Source organism: Benincasa hispida, chromosome 10, assembly GCF_009727055.1.
Source record: "Benincasa hispida cultivar B227 chromosome 10, ASM972705v1, whole genome shotgun sequence".
In the NCBI taxonomy this organism is placed as follows: domain Eukaryota; kingdom Viridiplantae; phylum Streptophyta; class Magnoliopsida; order Cucurbitales; family Cucurbitaceae; genus Benincasa; species Benincasa hispida.
Genome location: NC_052358.1, coordinates 26,624,623 through 26,646,439, shown reverse-complemented (window position 1 = coordinate 26,646,439; position 21,817 = coordinate 26,624,623).

Here is a 21,817-nt window from a genome sequence, read left to right as displayed (position 1 = left end):
CGTTAGTCATAAAAGCCTTGCTTAATACTGAAATGTTTAAAACAACGACAACTGCAAAAAGACCAAAAGTTTCTCCTAAGGAAAACACCCATCTTTTGACATCTAAGTTTAGGTCACATCAACCTCAATAGGATGAGAAGTTGGTGAAGTGTCGACTTCTAAAAAATTTAGAAGAAAACTCCTTGCCGATATGTGAATCATGCCTTGAAGGCAAGATGACCAAACCACATTTTATTGGAAAAGGTTATAGAGCCAAGGAAACCTTGGAGCTTATGCATTCAGACCTTTGTGGTCCGATGAGAGTTTGAGCTCGAGGAGGTATGAATATTTCATCTATTTCATAGATGATTATTCAAGATATGGGTATCTATACTTAATGCAACATAAGTCTAACGCTTTTGAAAAGTTCAAGGAGTATAAGGCAAAAGTTGAAAACTTGTTGGGTAAGAAGATAAAAACACTATGAACTAATCGTGGTGGAGAGTATATGGACTTAGAATTCCACAACTATATGATAAAACATGGAATCACGTCCCAACTCTTGGTCCCAAGTACACCTCAGTAGAATGGTGTATTAGAAAAGAGAAACAAAACCCTTTTGGACATGGTTCAATCTATGATGAGTTGCTCATCTTGCAAAACTAGTTTTGGGGATTTGCATTGGAGACTGCATGTTATATTTTGAACAATGTTCCGTCAAAGAGTGTTTTCGAAACACATTTTGAGCTGTGGAGAAGCCATAAAGGTAGTTTACACCACGTCAGGATTTGGGGATATTAGACCCATGTGCTTGTGGCTAACCCTAAAAATTTGGAACCACATTCGAAAGTTTGCCTTTTTGTAGGCTATTGATGCATTATTTTATGAGGTGAAATTATGGAAGGAAATGCGGTGATGAAAATGCATTGAGCAATAAGTTTTCTCAGCGGAATCCAAGTATAAACTCCACTGAGTTTCCTGGTAAGTCCAAGGTCAAACTCAGGGACTAGGAAAAACGGTATGCGATGGTAATTTTCAAGAAGACTTTGCGGTAACCAAATAAATCAAATAGTTGTTTGGGTTGTTGTTTGTGATATAAAAATAAATGTATGCGGCAGATTTGAGAAAAGATCGATTATGCGGCAGATGCACTGAGTATGTGGAGGAATGGGTTGAGAAGGTTCTTAGCTAGTGTTTCCCAGGAATGCGTCAAACTATGCGATCATGCTATACTCATGCGACAACAAATCATTTTCCAATGCAAATGCGGTGCTCCTAGTTCTCGGACACATGTGTTGAATGCAAAAATGTCCATAAAACTTATTCCTAAGTCTCTACTCTTTTCCTATGTGATGATGCATGATGCACACAAAGACAAGGTGACCGCACACAATCATATCCTATCTCTAAGATGCATGCAATGCGTTAATAGCAAACAGTGCTTATTCCTAAGCACCCATCTCTTGATTATACGTTCTTATTTGACTCTCCCGAGCCTAGATTCTAACCTGACTTTTTCAAGCCTAGATTTTTCCCTTAGACTACCCTCTCGAGTATCTCTAATGAACGAATGATGCATACATAATACAAGATAATCGCATAGAGTGAATATCCCAGTTATGCTAGCTAAGTACTTCTCAACCCATTCGACAAATTTAACTACTCATGCGTAATAAACAGAGAATAAATAGATATAAAGAAGTAAGTTCCATTTCTATAGATGAGTTTAAGTACAAAATGACAATGGAAGATAAGGATAGAGAGCTTGGCAGCAACCCCTTCCTTCCCAAGGCTTTTACACTGTCAACTCTATTCTGTTAAAAAGATATTCCTGCTTCCGTAGGAGCTGGCCCTCTCTAAATCTCGACGCTTCCAGCACTCTCCCAAGTTCACCAGAATGATCTATAAGCACAATATCGCTTCTCTCGCTTCCACCTTAAATAAAAGAAAATCTAAGAACAAGGCTAATTTGTCTAAGGGAAAATTCTCTAACTATCTGAACTCCTCTTCCGAAGGTAGCCTTTGGTATTTATAGAGCTTCGGGGTGAAAGGCGTCTTTTGCCTTATGATTGCACTGATGGGATGGCTTTAACTCCCTGTCTGATGCGCCAAATATTTGTCACCGAAAAACTAAGTGTACTTGCTATCGTTAGCAGCTTGTCAACTTAATTCAGACTAGACCATCATCAGCTTTCCGTCCCATCGTGATTAATTATGCTTTTCACCCAAATGCGCCCACCAATTTGCCCCGGCTCTATGCGGAAATCCTTCTTGAGCAGATGTTTGCGAGCACAAATCACTGCAAAGCCTTGCGGTAATACTGGGCTCGACCGTTGATTTCTTGAGATCGCATTTTCCGCCTTGTGTCAACGCATGTTCTGCACAAAAATACAAAAATTAACTGTTTTTATGCAATGGATGCATGCAACTGTAATGTTACAAACTTAATGCTTTTCAGACGAAATCTTATATATTTTATCAATGCAAACCTGCATTGTTTAATAACTAACACTGTAATAACGTGCATTTCTGCCCATTATCACACCCCCAAATTTAAACAATGCTTGTCCTTAAGCATAAGCTAAAGATTTCCTTTAGAAAGTTAACTGCAATCTCTTTTCCTAGATTTCTCAAGGATACTTCATTCAAATCCTATACACCAAAATTTCCTTAATTCTTATTCAAGTCTCTTCTTAAAATATTTCTAAAATCTAAGGATCGCAAGTTTTACCTTCAAAAGAACTTTACTAGATTCCAGGACATCACATCATTTATTTCAAAAAGAACTTTTTCACTGGGGGGTGAACTAATTTTTATCCTTGCATATTTTTTATAGTATTATTTTTCTCTGACCTTGCACTGATCCAAGTGCCTCGCCTTCGTTTTGGCTTGCCCCCACGTGTATCATGCAAACATCCAACTACGAGTATGGCGCTCTTCCTTAGACTAAACTCATACCTACTTGGCAGCGAAGTTGTTGTAATTTATTTATGCATTGATCCTGGCGACTTACTTTCATTTTGGCTTGCCTCCACGTATGTCATGCGGACATCCAACTACGAGTAAGTGCCCTTCACAACTTAACTCTTGTCAATATGGGTTTCCCCATTGTGTTGACAGTGGAGTTGTTATTCTCAAAATTTTTCCCTTTTTTATATATATATTTTTCTTTTTTTTATTGAGCTAAAAATAGCAAGGTCGAAAATAAATACCTCACTCCCAAATTTAAAGTGCGACAATGTCCTCATTGCCAAAAGATTGAAAAAAGTCATGCGATGTTCTTAGGAAGTTTGGTAAAGGGTTAGTTTGAAAGAAAACTAGCAGACCACTAACTTTTAGAAATATTTCATGAGGTAATTAACCTAAAATTAAGTTTACTCTAGTGTACATGAAAAAATAGAAGCATGCGTTTCATCATTGAAGTCATAATTGGCAAAGAGAAAGCATGCAGTGACCTACTAAATTTATCAATATTAAATGATTGCGGTAACCAAAGAGGATGTGGTGATAAAATTTTTCAAAATTAAAGTGTGATGCGATAGTACAGAATTTAGAATAAAGTCAAGGAAGAATACAACCCCCAAATTTAGGCCGTCGCCCGCATTGTCTATTGACGCATCCTTCTTTGCGGCGATCTACCTCCTTTGGATTGCGGTGACGGAATAAAGTAGTTGCGTCTCCGTATAGCGCCTCCGCAATCGTTTACCTTGATCATTTGCAAGAAAAACATTGGGAGGGTTAAATAATAAAAAAAACAAAGTTAACAAAATCGCTTACCGCAATCGTTCAACATGATCACTTTTTTTTTTCAGTAGATAAAGAAAGAAGTACATATGCGATAACAACTAATAACAAGGTGATGAAAGTTCATGAAGTATTGATGTAGAAAAAGGATATTCAAAAGGTTTGCATAACTGATGAGGCTGAGTCATATAGTAGCTCAGGGATAGCTTATTCCAAGCTGAGCTTTTCACTTCCACGGTGCCTTAATCTGAAGCTTTTCCCTATTGATGTTCATTATGATTTCCCCTTGTGTACATCAATTTGAGCACGACCGTTCGAGAGGAATGGTCGTCCCAATATGATGGGCGCATCTTCGTCTGCTTTATAATCCAAAATGATGAAGTCTGCCGACAAGATAAATTTATCAATTGAGATTGCGACATCTTTCAACTCTCCCTCGAGATGTATTTGAGATCTGGCCGTAAGTAGGAGAGTCTCTGTTGTGGGTGTGAGTGTGCCAATATTCAATCGTTTGAAGATAGATAGCGACATTATGTTTATACTCGCCCATAGATTGCATAGTGCTTGGCCACTATAGACCCCTCCAATGGAGCATGGTATCGTGAAAATTCCTGGGTCGCACATTTTGTGTGGGATCATTGCATTTTGCATTACTGCCACTGTCGCGATCTTTTCTTCATCATTTTGCTTCTTTTTCAATCTTTGCGGAGATGGTGGTAGCTAGAATTTTTCTATCTCATGGTCTTAGGGCTTGACGATGGATGCAACTTCTGGTTTCATTTGCTCGGGCTCTTCTGAATTATAAGTCAACGGATCCTTAGTTGTTGCCACATTCAAGTTGGTTGTGATAGGTTCCTCCCCCACTTCCGCTGTCATTTTTTCGCTTAGCAAGGAGACTGCTAAGCATTGTTCCTTCCTCGTACCCCCAATGCGAGGAAGCTCAGCTTAAGCTCGATAACGCTCCTTGCGGTCTATTTTTGAGCTCGCCCGCAAGTTGTTACCGCATTCAAGTTGGTCGTGATAGGTTCCTCCCCCACTTCCGCTGTCATTTTTTCGCTTAGCAAGGAGACTGCTAAGCATTGTTCCTTCCTCGTACCCCCAATGTTGCACGGAAGCTCAGTTGAGCTCAGCAAAGCTTCTTGCAGTCTATTTTTGAGCTCTCCCACAATTTGTCCCAGCTGAATTTTAAGATTTCGAATTGACGTTGCTTGATTCTGAAGCACTGATTCGTTCTTCTCAATGTACTTCTTCAACAAGCTTTCTAAGGACGAAGATTGCAGTGTTTGCGAGCTGCTAGCTTAGTTATGCATTGGATCGTTTGTTCGCGGGAAAAATCCGAGTGGCCCTTCTTTTTGTGCCACTGGTTGAAAGCTTTTTTGTTGATTTTTCCATGCGAAATTGGGGTGGTTTCTCCACTCGGGGTTGTACGTGTCAGAATACGGATTATTCTTTATGAAGTATACTGACTGCAGATTTCCTGGGCATTCTTTCATCGGATGGGCGTCTCCACAGATGACACAACTTGCGGTCGTTTGAGCAATTGTGTTGACCTACCCTTTGTTCTCTCCCGTGCTATTAATTTTGATGCCTTGTATGAAACTCATCATCGCAGTCATTTGGTTCTGAAGTGATGTGATGGCCCCGTTGTTTGCGTCATTGTTTCCAATTCTTAATCTTTGATCGCTTTCTTGCCAGTCCTCGTGATTTTTGGAAATGCGATCAAATATATTTTTGGCCTCCCCATATGTTTTGTCGAGCAGACCACCAGTTGCTACCGCATTGGCAGCGGTCTACAAAGCAGGGTTCAGTCCTTGATATAAGATCTCCATTTGCAAGCAGTCTGGTAATCCGTTGTGTGGATAGTCTCTTACCAGCCTCTTAAACCTCGCCTAGGCATTACTGAGTGATTCGTCAGTTTCTTGTTCAAAATTTGTTATTAATTTCCTTCCCTGGGCATTCTCGGTTGGTGGGAAATACTTCTTCATAAATGTTTTCACCACTTGTTCCCACGAAGTTCTCCCCCCCAATTCGAGAGAATATGCCCATTTTCTCGCTTGATCACATAAGGAAAATGGGAACAAAGTGAGTCGAACTTCCTCAGTGGAGATATTCGGGAACACAAAAGTATTGCAGATTTCTATAAAGCTCCGGAGGTGGGCGTGTGGGTCTTCGCCACGCCTCCCTTCAAACTACCCAGCAGCCTGGATCATCTGCCGCGTTACCGATTTTATTTCAAACCTCGATCCGTCTAATGCTGGCCTCATGATTCCTGGAGAGAAATCATAGAGGTTGGGCGACGCATAGTTTCGAATGGGTCTATTGCAGTCATTTTCCAGAAGGATGGGGTTGGCCATTATATTTTTTGCATTTGCGGCCCTTTCTTCCGATTGTTCCTCCATTCTTGGGGTTCTGTCTTGTTGTTGGCAGTTACCTTTTAATCTTCATTGGAACGTCCTCTCAATCTCCGGTTCGTAATTCGCTAGAGATTGAGAGCTGCAAAGAAATTAGAAAAATTATCGTTAGCACACTGATTTGCCAAAGTCCCCAGCAACGGCGCCAAAAGTTTGATGCGTTATTTTATGATGTGAAATTATGGAATAAAATGCGGTGATGGAAAGGCATTGAGCAACAAGTTTTCTCAACGGAATCCAAGTATAAACTCTATTGAATTTCCTGGTAAGTCTAGGATCGAACTCAGGGACTAGGGAAAACGGTATGCGGTGGTAATTTTCAAGAAGACCTTGTGGTAACCAAATAAATCAAATAGTTGTTTGGGTTATTGTTTGCGATATAAAAATAAATGTATGTGGAGGATTTAAGAAAAGATCGATTATGTGATAAATGCACTAAGTATGCGAAGGAATGGGTTGAGAAGGTCCTTAGCTAGCGTTTCCCAGGAATGCGTCAAACTATGCAATCATGCTACACTCATGCGATAGCAAGACATTTTCCAATGCAAATGCGGTGCTTCTAGTTCTCAGATGCATGTGTTGAATTCAAAAATATCCATAGAGCTTATTCCTAAGTCTCTACTCTTTTCCTATGCGATGATGCATGATACACCCAAAGACAAGGTGGCCGCATACAATCATATCCTATCTCTAGAATGCATACGATGCGTTAATAGCAAACAGTGCTTATTTCTAAGCTCCTGTCTCTTGATTATGCATTCTAATCTGACTCTCCCAAATCTAGATTCTAACCTGACTTTTCCAAGCCTGGATTCTGCCCTTAGACTACCCTCCCGAGTATCTCTAATGAACGAATGATGCATACATAATACAAGATAATCGCATAGAGTGAATATCCCCAGTTATGCCAGCTAAGTACTTCTCAACCCATTCGATAGATTTAGCTACTCATGCGTAATAAACATAGAGTAACAGATATAAAGAAGTAAGTTCCATTTCTATAGATGAGTTTAAGTACAAAATGACAATGGAAGATAAGGATAGAGAGCTTGGCAGCAATCCCTTGCTTCCCAAGGCTTTTACATTGTCAACTCTATTTTGTTAAAAAGATATTTTTGCTTCTGCAGAAGTTTGCCCTCTCTCTGATCTTGACGCTTCCGACACTCTCCCAAGTTCACCGGAACGATCTATTGGAACAATCTCGCTTCTCTTGCTTCCGCCTTAAATAAAAGAAAATCTAAGAACAAGGCTAATCTGTCTAAGGGAAAATTCTCTAACTATCCAAACTCCCCTTCTGAAGGTCGCCTTTGGTATTTATAGAGCTTCGGGGTGAAAGGCGTCTTCTCTCTTATGATTGCACTGATGGGATGGCTTTAATTCCCTATCTGATGCGTCGAATATTTGTCACCGAAAAGCTGAGTGTACTTGCTATCGTTAGCGGCTTGTCAACTTAATTCGGACTCGACCGTCATCAGCTTTCTGTCCCATCGTGATTAATTATGCTTTTCACTCAGATGCGCCCACCATGTTGCACCGGCTCTATGCGCTAATCCTTCTTGAGAAAATTTTTGCGAGCACAAATCACCGCAAAGCCTTGCAGTAATGCTGCGCTCGACCGTTGATTTCTTGAGATTGCATTTTCCGTCTTATGTCAATGAATATTCTGCACAAAAATACCCAAATTAACTGTTTTTATGCGATGGACGCATGTGACCGCAATGTTATAAACTTAATGCTTTTCGGACGCAATCTTATATATTTTATCAATGCAAACCTACATTGTTTAATAACTTAATACTGTAATAACGTGCATTCCTGCTTGTTATCAGCTACCCCAAAGAAACGAAGGGTGGATGCTTCTATGATCCAAGTGAGAATAAGGTGTTTGAGTCGACAAATGCTATCTTCTTGGAAGAAAACCACATCAGGGATCATAAACCATGAAGCAAGCTTGTTTTACATAAGATTTCTAGTAAGACTATTGATAGTTCAACAAGTGTTATTGAACAAACTGATAAATCAATAAGAGTTGTTGATGTTGGTTCATCTAGTCAACCATCTCAAGAGTTGAGATTGCCTCAACATATTGGGAGGGTTGCGAACCCACCTAAACACTACATATGTTTGACTAAAGCCCAAACATCATGTTTGATGATGGAGTTGAGGATCCATTGTCTTATAAGTAAGCAATGGAGGATGTTGACAAAGATGACTGGATTAAAGCCATGAATCAGGAAATGGAGTCTATATACTTCAATTCTGTCTGGGAACTTGTGGATCAGCCTGATGGGGTAAAACCTATAGGGTGTAAGTGGATCTACAAGAGAAAATGAGGTGTAGATGGAAAGGTGCAAACCTTTAAGGCTAGAATCGTGGCAAAAGGTTATACCCAAGTCGAGGGAGTGGACTATAAGGAAACTTTCTCACCTGTTGTCATGTTGAAGTCTATCAGGATTCTCCTGTCCATAGCCATATTTTATGATTATGAGATATGGCAAATGGACATCAAGACTGCCTTTCTGAATGGTAATATTGACGAGACCATCTACATGACTCAACCAGAAGGGTTCATTGTTCCAGATCAAGAGCAAAGGGTTTGCAAGCTTAATAGGTCCATTTATAGGTTTAAATAAGAATCTATATCGTGGAACATTAGATTTGATAGTGCAATCAAATTATTTGACTCTAATAAAAATATTGATGAGCCTTGTGTTTACAAGAAAATCATCAACAGCTCAGTGGCTTTCTTGGTGCTGTATGTGGATGATATCTTACTTAGTGGGAATGATCTAGGTTTTATGGCTGACATTAAAAAGTGGCTAGTCACCCAATTCCACATGAAAGATTTGGGAGAGGCGCAGTATTTTCTAGGGATCCAGATCATTCGGGATCGTAAGAAAAAAAGGTTGGCCTTGTCTCAGGCATCGTACAATGACAAGATGTTGATCAGGTACTCGATGCATAATTCCAAGAGGGGTTTATTACCCTTTAGGCATGGAATTGTTTTGTCTAAGGATCAATGTCTTAAGACATCTCAAGAGGTGAGGAAATGAGACGGATTCCCTATGCTTCGACTGTAGGAAGCCTTATGTATGCAATGTTATGTACAAGACCTGACATTTGCTATGCAGTAGGAACTGTCAATTGATATCAGTCCAATCTAGGATTAGATCACTAGATGGTGGACAAAATGATTCTCAAGTATCTTCGATGAACGAGAGACTATATGCTCGTGTATGGAGATAAGGATTTGATCCTTACAGGATACACAGACTCTGACTTTCAGATTAATAGAGATTCTGGAAAATTTGCATCAGGGTCAGTGTTCACTCTGAATGGAGAGGCTGCAGTTTTGTGAAGCATCAAGCAATGATGCATTGCAGACTCCACTATGGAAGCCGAATACAAAGCCGCTTGTGAAGCTGCTAAAGAGGTTGTTTGGTTTAGGAAATTCCATACAGATTTGGAAATTGTTCCAAATATGTCTTTGCCGATCAATCTCTATTGAGATAATAGTGAGGTTGTGGCAAATTCTAAGGAACCTCGAAGTCACCGAAGAGGCAAGCATATCGAACGAAAGTATAATTTGATTAGGGAGATTGTGCATCGAGTGATGTGATAGTCATGAAGATCGCGTTAGAGCATAATGTTGCTGATCTGTTTACAAAGGCTCTCACGACTAAAGCGTTCGAGGGTCATCTGGAGAGTCTGGGCCTACGAGACATGTGTCACCTTGTCTAGGGTAAGTGGGAGAGGATACTGGAGTATAGTGTATGCCCAAGTTTATTGTATATTGTACTGTTTCTATGTATTGTATATTAGTCTCCCGAGGTATTAGAACAAGTGAGAGATTGTTGGGATTGGTGTCCTAATTCTCATAGTGGTCTCATAGTTTGTAAACATTTTGTACACATTTTTATTAATAAAATAAATGTTATTTTATATGCATTTACTCAAATCTAATAAACTAAAATCCTAAGTTATTTTATGTAACTTAAGCATGTATATGAGACATACAAGTAGATCATTCCTTAAGTAATAACCGAAATGGTCTGTATAAATGGATAAAGAAGGGATACCTTATCCTTGTGATACTATGAAAACGACCCGCTTTGTAGATATTACAAGTGTTGTAAAGTGCTACAAATGGTCTGATCCTACACAAAGGGTTTGTATAAGACCGGACCACGAGATGATTAGTCTCTTTATATAATGCTGTTGATAATTGAGATTTACATTTCACTAAAATGATCATAGGTGACATGACCTTAATCCTGAGTGAGTTGGGAACTCCTGCCTATGAGGGTGGTCCTTTGATTAGTATGGTGAGAGTGGCCAGATTGCCAACTCAACAAGCCTACTTTTTTGGGGATTCGTCTGATTGGGGAGTTGGGAACTCAGCTACACAAGACGAAATTCACTCTTTCCCCAAAGCAGGGGTTAGTAGATAAATTGCTCCCTTAATGGCTGATTCCGGGTCTTGAACGTAGTGGCCACACCCTCTCTTTGGAAGAGAGAACTCAGTCATAGTAGGACTATGACTTATTGTTCATTAGAGGAATCAGTGGTACTTAAGAAGTTAGATGTAACTATAGGGGCAAAATAGTAAATTGGCCTAGCTGTACTTACAAACGATTTATGAAGGGTCATCACACTGTTGATTGGTTGTATGGACACAGAAATATATCTGTAGTGCGAAGAGTGCAACTGTGGGTCTTTAGTGGAGTGCCCGGCAGTTAATGGATGATGGATCTTGTGACTAAAGAGTTTAGTCAATTATTCATGTACCGTTGGTGCTTCAAGCTATAGGTCCATAAGGTCCTTTTGGTAGCTCTTGCAACACCTCATGCCAACCTGCTCTTATGAAGCGTCCATTAGCATCTTTGCCTGACTGAGTGAGCTGCTTGCTTACTCAACGATTGCAGCTGCCTATTTCTTTAAGCAAAAATTCTGCATTCAAATTTGAGCTCGAATAACTCTTTTTCTAGACCTTGTTTTTGAAAATTTCCTTCTAAAAACTTGTTTTTAAAGGTCTTAGCTCTCGTACCTTAAAATATGAGCTTTCGATTCCTCTGGATTAGCCTGAAAACCTTAAATCTTCACACCTTGCTCAAAATCACCCGAGAGCTTGAACTATTTGGGAAAATCTTCATATTTCATATCGAAATCGTGGAAGATTGCTTTCGACAGCCCAAGAGCTTCACCAACACTCTTCAATCATCATCTCAGATCTAGAACTTCCCTCTTGGCACGAGTAAAATGGTCAAATTAGAGACTCCTTTAAGCTGTCAACCTTCAACCTTCACCAACACATGGTACTCAACCCATTGCATAGCTTGACCTTGCACGTATGCTCCACGCTCGGCCATCACATGCACTAGCTTTATCTGCGCTTAAGGCATCCTTGTTCGTTGCTGTGCGTGGCCAACATTTCTCTCAACGAATGCACTTGTGGTTGTCGCATGGCTTCATCCTCGAGCATCAAATGGCCAGTGCACCACGCATGCCTTGCCTTAACGCATGTCTTGTGCCCCTCCCAACCTCTTTAACACTTATGGCTGTTACACACCCATGCCCTGACATTCAATGCATCTTGGCATCAACACTTCGTTTTCAACACTTAGCCAGATTTTCTTCTTCCAACCAAGCACATAAACTCTTAATACCCGAGATCCTTTAGGGTTCACACTTAGAATCTTTTCTTCTTCCTTCACAATGTTCAAGCCTTCTCCCTACAACGGTAGTACTTAACATAAGTTAGCATAATTAACACATTATTGATTAAATATACTAATTGATGGAGTTAGCATGCAATTAACAAAAGCAATCAGGATCATTAAGCACTCTAATCCATCAATTTTTAGCATCTAAGGAAGCATGTTCATAAGATAAAAATAGGGTTTCATAAAACATACCTTTGAAGACTTCAAATTCTTCAAAAATGAGCTTGAATCTCCACTCCAAAGTGTTGTAGACCACCACTTGATCTTCTCTATTATTCTCTAGGACCTTGGATTGGATTGTAAGATCCAAGATGAGTCGAATTTAGGGAATTTAAAGAGGAATTTTTTTTGGGTTTATAACTAGAGAGACCACCTTCTTCAGCAACTCAACTTCTGAAAAACCAAATGCATGGTATGAATCTTAGCCAAACTATTCAGTTTTTATCATTCCTTTCATGCAATCTAATTGCACAATAATTTGACATCACCTACTTGAAGGAATTGGTGGACTGTGAGTGGAATTTGTGGGATAAGCCCACTAAATTGGAGTTTCCAATTTTTAATTTAAAATCCAATTTTCTCTTTTTAATTAAATTTTTAGAAAATTAAATTAAAACTAAAATTGAATTTTCTAGAAAATTCAAACTTATAATTTGAAACAAAATTAATTCAAATAATTAATTTTAAATAAAATTTATTTAATTAATTAAATTTTATTTAACTAAAATAATTTAATATCCAATATTAAATTAATAAAACAACGATTCTACTATCTTGAATCTCTATTCATGCAATAAATATTTAAATCAAATATAAATATTTATCCAATTCTCCAATTCTGTTTAATTCAATAACTAAACATGTAATTATATCATATAATTATCAACTCCCTTAATACAAATTTGAACGTTTCAAATTTACTCATCACACTATTCTAAGGTTTAATCCATTTGTGAGCTAGTAGGGTGACCTAATGGACCTATAAATCATGGGCTCCAACTATTCACGATTAATTGACTAAACTCTTTAAATTGAATTAATCAACATTCATTAACTACCGGATCACTCCACTGAAGCCCAATAGTTGCACTCTCCTCATTGTAGATGTATTTTTGTCCACTTGATTTAACCATTGTTAGTAAGTTAAATGTTCACAAGTTGTTCGTAATAACGACTAGGTCAATAGTTTTTTTACCCTCGAGATTACATTTTGTTTTTTAAGTCCCACTGATCCTTTAATGAATAATTTGTTTGTGATCCAATCACCAAACCGAGTCTCTCTCAGGCCAATGAGAGGGTGGGACCCTTTGTTCAAAACTCGAAGTTAGCACTTAAAGGAACAACCTCTCTACTAGAAGTGGGTAGGAGTGAATTTCGTTTTGCACCTCATGTCCCCAGCTACTACTCGGTCTTAGTCCTTAAATGGGAGGCTTATTGAGTTGGCGCTGTTGAGCCAACCCGCACCCATGAAAATCTAAGAATAATCCCGAATAAATAGGAGTTCATAGTTAGCTTAGGATTAAGGTCAAGTTACCTAGGCCATCGCTTTGAAATAGTCAGTCTTAAATAATAAACAACGTTATAAAGTAATTTTTCAGGCGTATCTTGAAAATTTGATATATTTTTGTTCGTATTTAGCTACTGTCATGTTCCCTTGTACGAGTTGCAGGAATTCATTCCGTTTTGCATCACATAATGATCATGGAGAGAGCTTCTCATAAAAAGCTTCTCGAAATTCTTTCCAAGTTAGTTAATTTCCTTCTCTTTTCCTACTTTCCATTACTCTCCACCAATCCTTCACTCTTCTTTGTAAAAGGAAAGTTTCCAGAGTTATCCCCTGATCTTCTGGACGTCTCATAACTTTAAAGAATTTTTCAATTCGATTGATCCAAGCTTCAACATTAGTTGGATCTGTGGTTCGTTCAAAAGTACTTGTTCCTAACGAATTGTGTCGTTCGATTCTTAATTTCTTTTCAGGGTCTAACTGTATCGTGCCTAAACTCTCGGTTAGCCGCTTAACAAATTTGTGAAGGTATTGTTTTTCTGTCGTAATCTGTTCTTGAGGATAACTCGACTCACCCTTACTTCCTTCACTTGGCCTGCAAGTGGTGGATTGATTTCTTCATCTTCTACTTCTTAGCATGGTTTCTATAGGAGATCAAGATACAGATCAAGTACTAAGAATTCATTATTTCAACAAGCAACTTATTCCAAAACTTTGTCATTTCTTTTTAAGACAAGTTCTTAAGTAATTTATATCTATAGATTTTTTTTCCCTACAAATTTACATTTCTTGCCATTTCCTGGCCTTTTCTTTTCCTTTAACAGTTATTCCAAATCCTACTTCTGGTTTCCATGGACACTCTTCCAAGGAATGCCCTTGCTATAGACAAAAGAAACAAATTTTTCTATAGATTCTAGTATCTTCCTCGCATGAAATTTCCATATTGTTGTTAATATTTATTTTTTGGAAGTGTCAGTAGTTAACAGCTTAACGTTATCCCTTGTACAACTAGAACCTTCTGTTATATGAATCTTTTTCACACTATTGCCAGAGTTTTCCTCAATCTAGAATCTATCATGTCTGCTACCTAAAAATGCATCCTTTTGTAAGGGTTTGGCTCTAAATATCTGTTTCTGTTTACCTTTATCTTTTTGTTGATAATAAACACAATTTTTCCAAAGGTGGCCTTCTTGGCCACATTCATAAAAGGTTCTTGATTTTAACAAATAGAGACCCATATGTTCTTCTCCACATTCCGAACATTCCGACTGTAAGACTAAGTGTCTAATTCGATCTCTCAATTCAGGATCTACATAGGGACAGATGCTTCCCAGGCTTTTCCTATTTTCTTCAAATTTCATGGTAGAGATAACATTACTTGTTCTTGGTTAAGGTCGTCACCACAGTCTACCACTCGGATACGTGTTTCCTACAATAACAATCATCATAAAATTATGAGAATCACTTAGCTTTAAGGAACCCATAATTCTTATGTTTTTTTTTTTTCACTTTCACGTTTCACTCTCTTTAAGTCAACCTATCTCTTTCAGTCTAATCTTTACTAGATTCTTCCAGGTTTCTACAAATCTTTAACTTGACTTTTCCTATCTTTCTCTAGTTTTATGTAAACCTTTCCTATGTCGCATTTTTCAGGTTTTTGTCTTAACTCTATAGACTTGACTTTTAGTGCACAACTCTTGGGTTTCCTTGAATTCTAAACTTTAGGCTTTTCGGCCTATACTAACTCAATTTCCTGACACACTTTCTAGTTTGTCCCAGAAATTTTTGCTCTAATACTAACTTGACACACCCCCTCCCGAGCTTATCTCTTTTACCCAAGAGAAGGCATGAAGGCAACAAATACTACCCTTTTGTAATTCCCACTGTCCAACCACCCTATTCTCACCTAACATCCTAAAGCCAAAAGTATTTACGGAAACTTCTTTCATTCTAATTTTAATCTTTATACAAGATTAAGGTTACAATCCATGTCTAATTATATTTATGATTCCTAACAAAACTTATAAGAAGAAATGATTCCAAAAATCATTCTGCTAACAGACTCTACCCTCTAATGGCACTTCATAACGTTCTTCTCCTGCTACCTGGCGAAAGAGGAACAAAACATTTTGAAAGCGTGAGATGGATAGCTCAGCGAGTGGTATGTTTTATGTGAAAATAGGTTTTATTTTTTAAACTCATTTTGAAAATGTTTGCACAGACAATTAGTCATAAAACAATATCAGAATATGTATCACATAAGTGTCCTAGTTTGGTAACTGGCATAATACTGACATGATCATATGTTTCTCCAAGATGAATCATTTCAACCAAATACAAGACCGAGGAAACAATTCAAATATCCAATACAACCCACCGAATGTGCACATGTCGACAATTCCTGCTAATCATACTCGAGTACGCTAACAATCCCAACTAGATGTCAACGACATAAGCTAAAAAAAATTCTGGGTATGATTATAGTTTCTAATTAAATCAATTTTAAACATGCTTCCAAACAATTCCAAAAAAAAAAAAAAAAACAGTCATCCAAATAATGTAACAAAAAATCAGTGATTAAAATTCAAGAAATCATATTTTCCGATCATGCCAAGGTTTTGAAAACCATAAAAATATATATAATACCATATAAGTATATAGATTCATAAAAACATTGAAAGTAAACCACTCACGGTTTGCCGGTATGGGTTTCCAAGTTCCCTGGTTCCCTATTTTCTTATGAATCCCTAAGCCTGTAGTAATACAGTAATCAACTTAGAATCTTTTGTTTAGGGTTAAAAATAATCATAGAGCATCTTTTTAACCCTAAACCTAGCTTACCAGCCCCAAAAGACCCAAACTAAACCTTTGGATTGCCAAAACCAACTGTGGGTACAAGGTTTGTTCTCCTCGGCACAGCTGGGCTAGGGTAGCTTTAGACAACTAAGTTGGGCGCAACGTAGCTTCTTCTCAACGCATGCTCAGCATCCTTGGTCGTATGGATAACTTTCCTACACTACCCCATGTGTCCACCTTCCAAAGACTATGCATCCAACTCTAGTTTCTTTATTGGTTGTGTATAGCCCAACACATTGTTTTTCCAATCTTAACTAATCCTTTCCATATGTGTTCACTTAACCCTATACCTCCCAAGATAATTCTTCTATGCATCCAAATCTTCCCAATATGCACCCAAGCTTCTCTTACCTCTTACAATGTGTTCAACTTAAGATGATGTATCCAAGGTTAGGCCCCTACTCTTCATGCTCCTAGCATGATTCCTCATGCTTACAACATAGCTCTTCATTCTCATAGCATAGTTTCTCATAGTATGGTTTCCAATATGTGTTTTATGAATCCAAGTTGACTTCTTTCCTTTAGCATGTGTCCCAGTTGTCTAACTCGGTCACTTGGAAGTCTTCCATGCGCAAAACTTACCCCTACATGTTCAACACTATGCATCCAAAATAGTCTTCTTATGATATGGGTTGAACTTTTTCACCTATGCTATGAGTTTATGCTACTAAGCTATAACCTCACTTACTATGCTATGAGTTAACCAACTATGCTATTAATTTTTCTACTTAATTATGCTATGAGTCTTCTTATACCCTATGCTATGAGTTAAAATCCCTTACTAGCACTTATCCAATTCTCCCTTCTTTACTATTCTATTGATTCAACTTTTACTTTTATAGCATAGTTTGCATACTTAGTCAAATATTTGACTTCAATCTATTATGCTTCCAATTTTCCTCCACACAACTTGTCCACAACACTTTGTCCCTAAACTGAATCACATGACCTCACCACTTATAAACTTTTCCCTGAGTACTAGCACTTCCTATATCTAGGTGAAAAAGTTTGAGGGCTTACATCCACTTTGCACTTCATACAAACGATGTAATCTCGAATTGTTCATATGGAGACATGCAAGTGGAGGCATTCTATGCAATGAGTTTGCATAAGACCGAACCACGAGATAGTCACATTTATTTTATAACATCATTTACTGTTAAGACCGACTATTTCAATTCGATGACCTAGGTAACTCGATCTTAATTCTGAATTAACTATAAACTCCTATTTAATTGGGATTATCCTTTAATTTGCATGGGTGACAGTGGCTCAACATCACCGACTCAATAAGCCTCCCGTTCTACGGATAAGACCGGGTAGATTGTTGGGGCCATAGTCTTGTAAGATGGAACTTACTACTACCCGATTCTAGGATATAGATAGGTTATTCTCTTAAGTTCTGACTTCGGGTCTTGAACATGGGGCCCCATCCTCTCATTAGCCCAAGAGAAACTCAGTTTAATGGTTGGACCATAAACCAATTATTCATTAGAAGATCAATGGGACTTAAGGAGCAATATGTAATTACAAGAGTAAAATGATAATCAGGTTTTAGTGAGAAGAGTGCAACTACTGGGTTTTAGTGGAGTGCCTCGATAGTTAACAAATGTTAGTTAATTAGGTCAAAGAGTTTAGCAGTTAATCTCGAATCGTTGGAGCTCATTATCTGTAGGTCCATTATGTCCCTCTGCAAGCTCATATCAGACTAAACTTTAGAGTAGTGTGATGAGAGAATTTGAAACATTGAAATTCAACTTAGGGAATGATAGTTAATTATATGCGCTATAATTAACATAATTATATAGTTTAATTGTTCAATCAAATGAAATTGGAGAGTTGTAAATATTTAAATTCAATTTAAATATTGTACACATGAATGGGGATTCACTTTTGGATTGGTGTTTTAATAATTTAATATTTGATATTAAATTAATTTGATTAATTAAATTATTTATGTAATTATTAAAAATTAATTTTATTTAAAATTAATTATTAGGATTAATTTTATTTAAATTTTTTTAAAAAGAAGTAAAATTTATTTAAAATTAATTATTTGAATTAATATTTTAAAATTAAAATTTCATTTTAAATTTAAATTTATGAAATTCTATTTATTAAAATGAAATTTAACTTAGTGGAAAGTTCCTACTTTTTCCACTAATTAACAACCTCAATTCCCACTCTTGCATGGTGAGCTTGGTGTCAACATGAGATGCAATGTGATTACACGGGGTTATTCTATATATTGAAGAAAATTTGATGAGAAAGGGTTTGTGCAATCTTAATTTTAAAAGAGAATTGTTCTATATATGTTCTTCACACCAAACTCTCTTAAACTCTAAATTCCCTTCAAATTTCTTATATATTTGGATCCTACAATCCATTCTAAGATGGAAAATAATGGGGCAGATTCTAGCGGTGGTCCATGAAGTGTTCGTGATCAGAATCAAGCCAAGGATTGCGCCAATTTTGAGTTTCTACAAAGGTTGTATTTTAAAACCCTAATTTCTCTTTATGAACATACATGTTTTAATCCTAAAATTAATGTAGTTAGAGTGCTTATGATTCAAATTACTTCCACATGCGCGTTGTAGACTCTTACAACATTGTCATCAATGAACAGAGAGTTTGGGCTCAAAAAGGTGAGATTCAGTGGCTTCAGAAGGGAGATGAAAACTCTAATTTCTTTCATAGGTGGGCTTCCTCTAGAAAGAGTAAAAATCTTATCTCTGCCATGGAGAGTAAAGAGAGTCGAGTTCTCATAAATGAAGCTTAGATTGTGGAGGAAATTCGTGATTTCTATTTGAACCTTTACGGTACAAAATATGTCCATCTATAGGGATGAAAGCCCTAGCATAGCGAAAAATATCATGACCTTTTCTCGAAATTAATTTAGAAATCATGAAATACCAATACACTGGGGAACAAAAAAAAAAAACACAGAGATTTAAAAATATTAAACCAACTATAAAATTCTTAGGTTAAGCATGCATTGTTAAATAAATTCTACAGATAAAAAGGAAACATTACTTTCAAGACTCGATTCATATGGTGAATTCTCCAATTGAGATTGAAATCAATACCACCAAAAGTCTTCCATGCTATTCTCTCAGAACCTTCGGTAATGGTTTGTGGGAACCAAATGAATATGGAAAGAAGGAGGATAACCAAATAGAGAGAAAGGGAGAGATAAAGGGAATGTGGGATAGCCCACATTTCAGATAAAGTGGGAGTTATTTAATTACTTAATTAATTAAAAATTAATTAAATCTAATTTAATTAATGATTTTATTTAAAGCATATTAAATGAAACAGCTCTTACATAACCCATAGTTTTAATTCAAATAATTTAAGTAAATCAAATTAAATTAAATTAAATAATTATTCATTCTCTACTTAAATAATTATCAAATTAAATATCAAATATTTAATTCAACATACATTTAAATCATATTCAATTGTATTTCTCTCATAACCTATAGTTTTAATGTGCATCTAATACACATTAAGTTTAACTTATAATTTTAATATGAATCCAATTCATATTGAATTAATATTTTAATATTTGAACTCATTCAAATATTTAATTCTCCCATAAATTAATTTTGAATCATATCAAAAATTAAATTTATATTATAAAGTTTAATTAAAATATAAACTTTATATTATAATGTATTATTATACATTATACTATTTCCCTAAGTGAATTTGAACATTTTAAATTCTATTCAAGACATAATTACCTTAATTCTCTTTAGGAGCTAGGAAGGGGACCTCATGGACCTACAGATCAGAAGTTTCAACAATATGAGATTAATTAGCTAAACTCATTAACCACATTAATCAATATTCATTAATTGTGGGTACACTCCACCAAAGATCCACAGTTGCACTCTTCTCACTTCAAATATCTTTCTTTGTCCATAGATATAGACCAATAACAACAAGCTAGTCCTTCATGAGTGTTCGTAACACCAGTTGGGTCAAATTACCGTTTTACCCCTGGATTACCTATGTATCCTTAGTACTAGTGCTCCTCTAATGAATAACTTGTTTATGGTCCAACCATTAAACAAAAATCCCACTCGAGACAGTTGAGGGTGGAGTTCTTTGTTCAAGTCCTAGTGACACCACTTAGGGGAACACTCATCTGCTTTCCCTAAAGTCGGGAAAGAGTGAAATCCATCTTGTATTATTATGTTTCTAGCTCCCCACTCGGTCTTGTCCCCAAAATAGTAGGCATACTGAGTTATCAAACTGGCCACTCTCACCCATACAAATCAAAGGATAACCTCGTGAATAGAAGTTCATAATACACTAAAGATTAAGACTAAGTTGCCAAGGTCATCCTATTGAAATAGAAACCTAACTAGTCAACGAAGTTACATCTAGTGGTTATTATTTCACAGTCCGATCTTACCCAAACTCATTGTATTGGATACCCCCACTCACATGTCACCTACACGAACGTGTTGTATCATTTCATTTATATCAAATACAAAATGGGTTGTATCCATAGTATCATCAAGATAAGGTATCCAGCCTTATCCATATAGTATAGGCACATCTTCAACCTCAACCTTAGTCACTTGAACTTCCAAATCTCACGAACATAAGGCTCTCAAGTGATGGAACATAAGGCTCTTCAACCTCAACCTTAGTTACTTGAACTTCCAAATTAGGCACATCTTCTCTCTCAATCTCACGAACCGACTCTTGATATGACTATAATGCTTCCAACTCATCCTCATCATCAGAATCTATAATAACTGACCTCCCTATCTCAGTGGCATTGGAAATATTCTTCTCACAAAGTTGATCACCTAAACCTTTTAGTGCTGCCTCATTCTCTACCGCTTAGTCTTCTATCCTATCTCACCTCCTTCTCTCTTCCATACAAAACCTCCTAAATTGGAACTCTAAGATAAACTCTTTTAACTGGTCCTCTAAAGAATGTTTCTCCTCTACTAGGGTTGGATAAATATAAAAAGTCCTATACTCATGGGATGGGTAACTGATGGGATATGGGGATGGGTTGAAAAACATTGGTGGTGGTAGTGGTGTTGGAGCTAAATTAGGTTGTTAAAACCTATAAGACCACCCAAAATTATAATAAGACATGATAAAGCAAACACCACAAAAAATCACAAGAGAATACTCAAATAAAAAAAATCGAATGGAAATTAAATAAAAAAAATCTACACTCTAAATTAAGATCCGTCAAATCTCTTAAATATTAAAAGAAATAAAAAAACACCACATGGCATATATTAAGTTTCCGACTGTTGATACATACTGAATTTGATTCATAACCTCAACCTCTTGAGGTGTATTAGGACTTTGTTCCTTAGACATATAAATTCCATGCATGAAAGGTAACATACCCTTCTTGAAGTTTTGCGGTTTATATTTAGACAACATCTTGTCTATATAAGATGCCTGAGATGATACTAATATTTTGTTCTTGCGATTCAACTATTTGGATCCCAAGAGCATACTGCACTTCTCCCAAATCCATCATTTGGAATTGCGTGGCTAGACATCTCTTAACGTTAGCTAGAAATTCTACTTCATTTCTAATAAGTAGAATATCATCA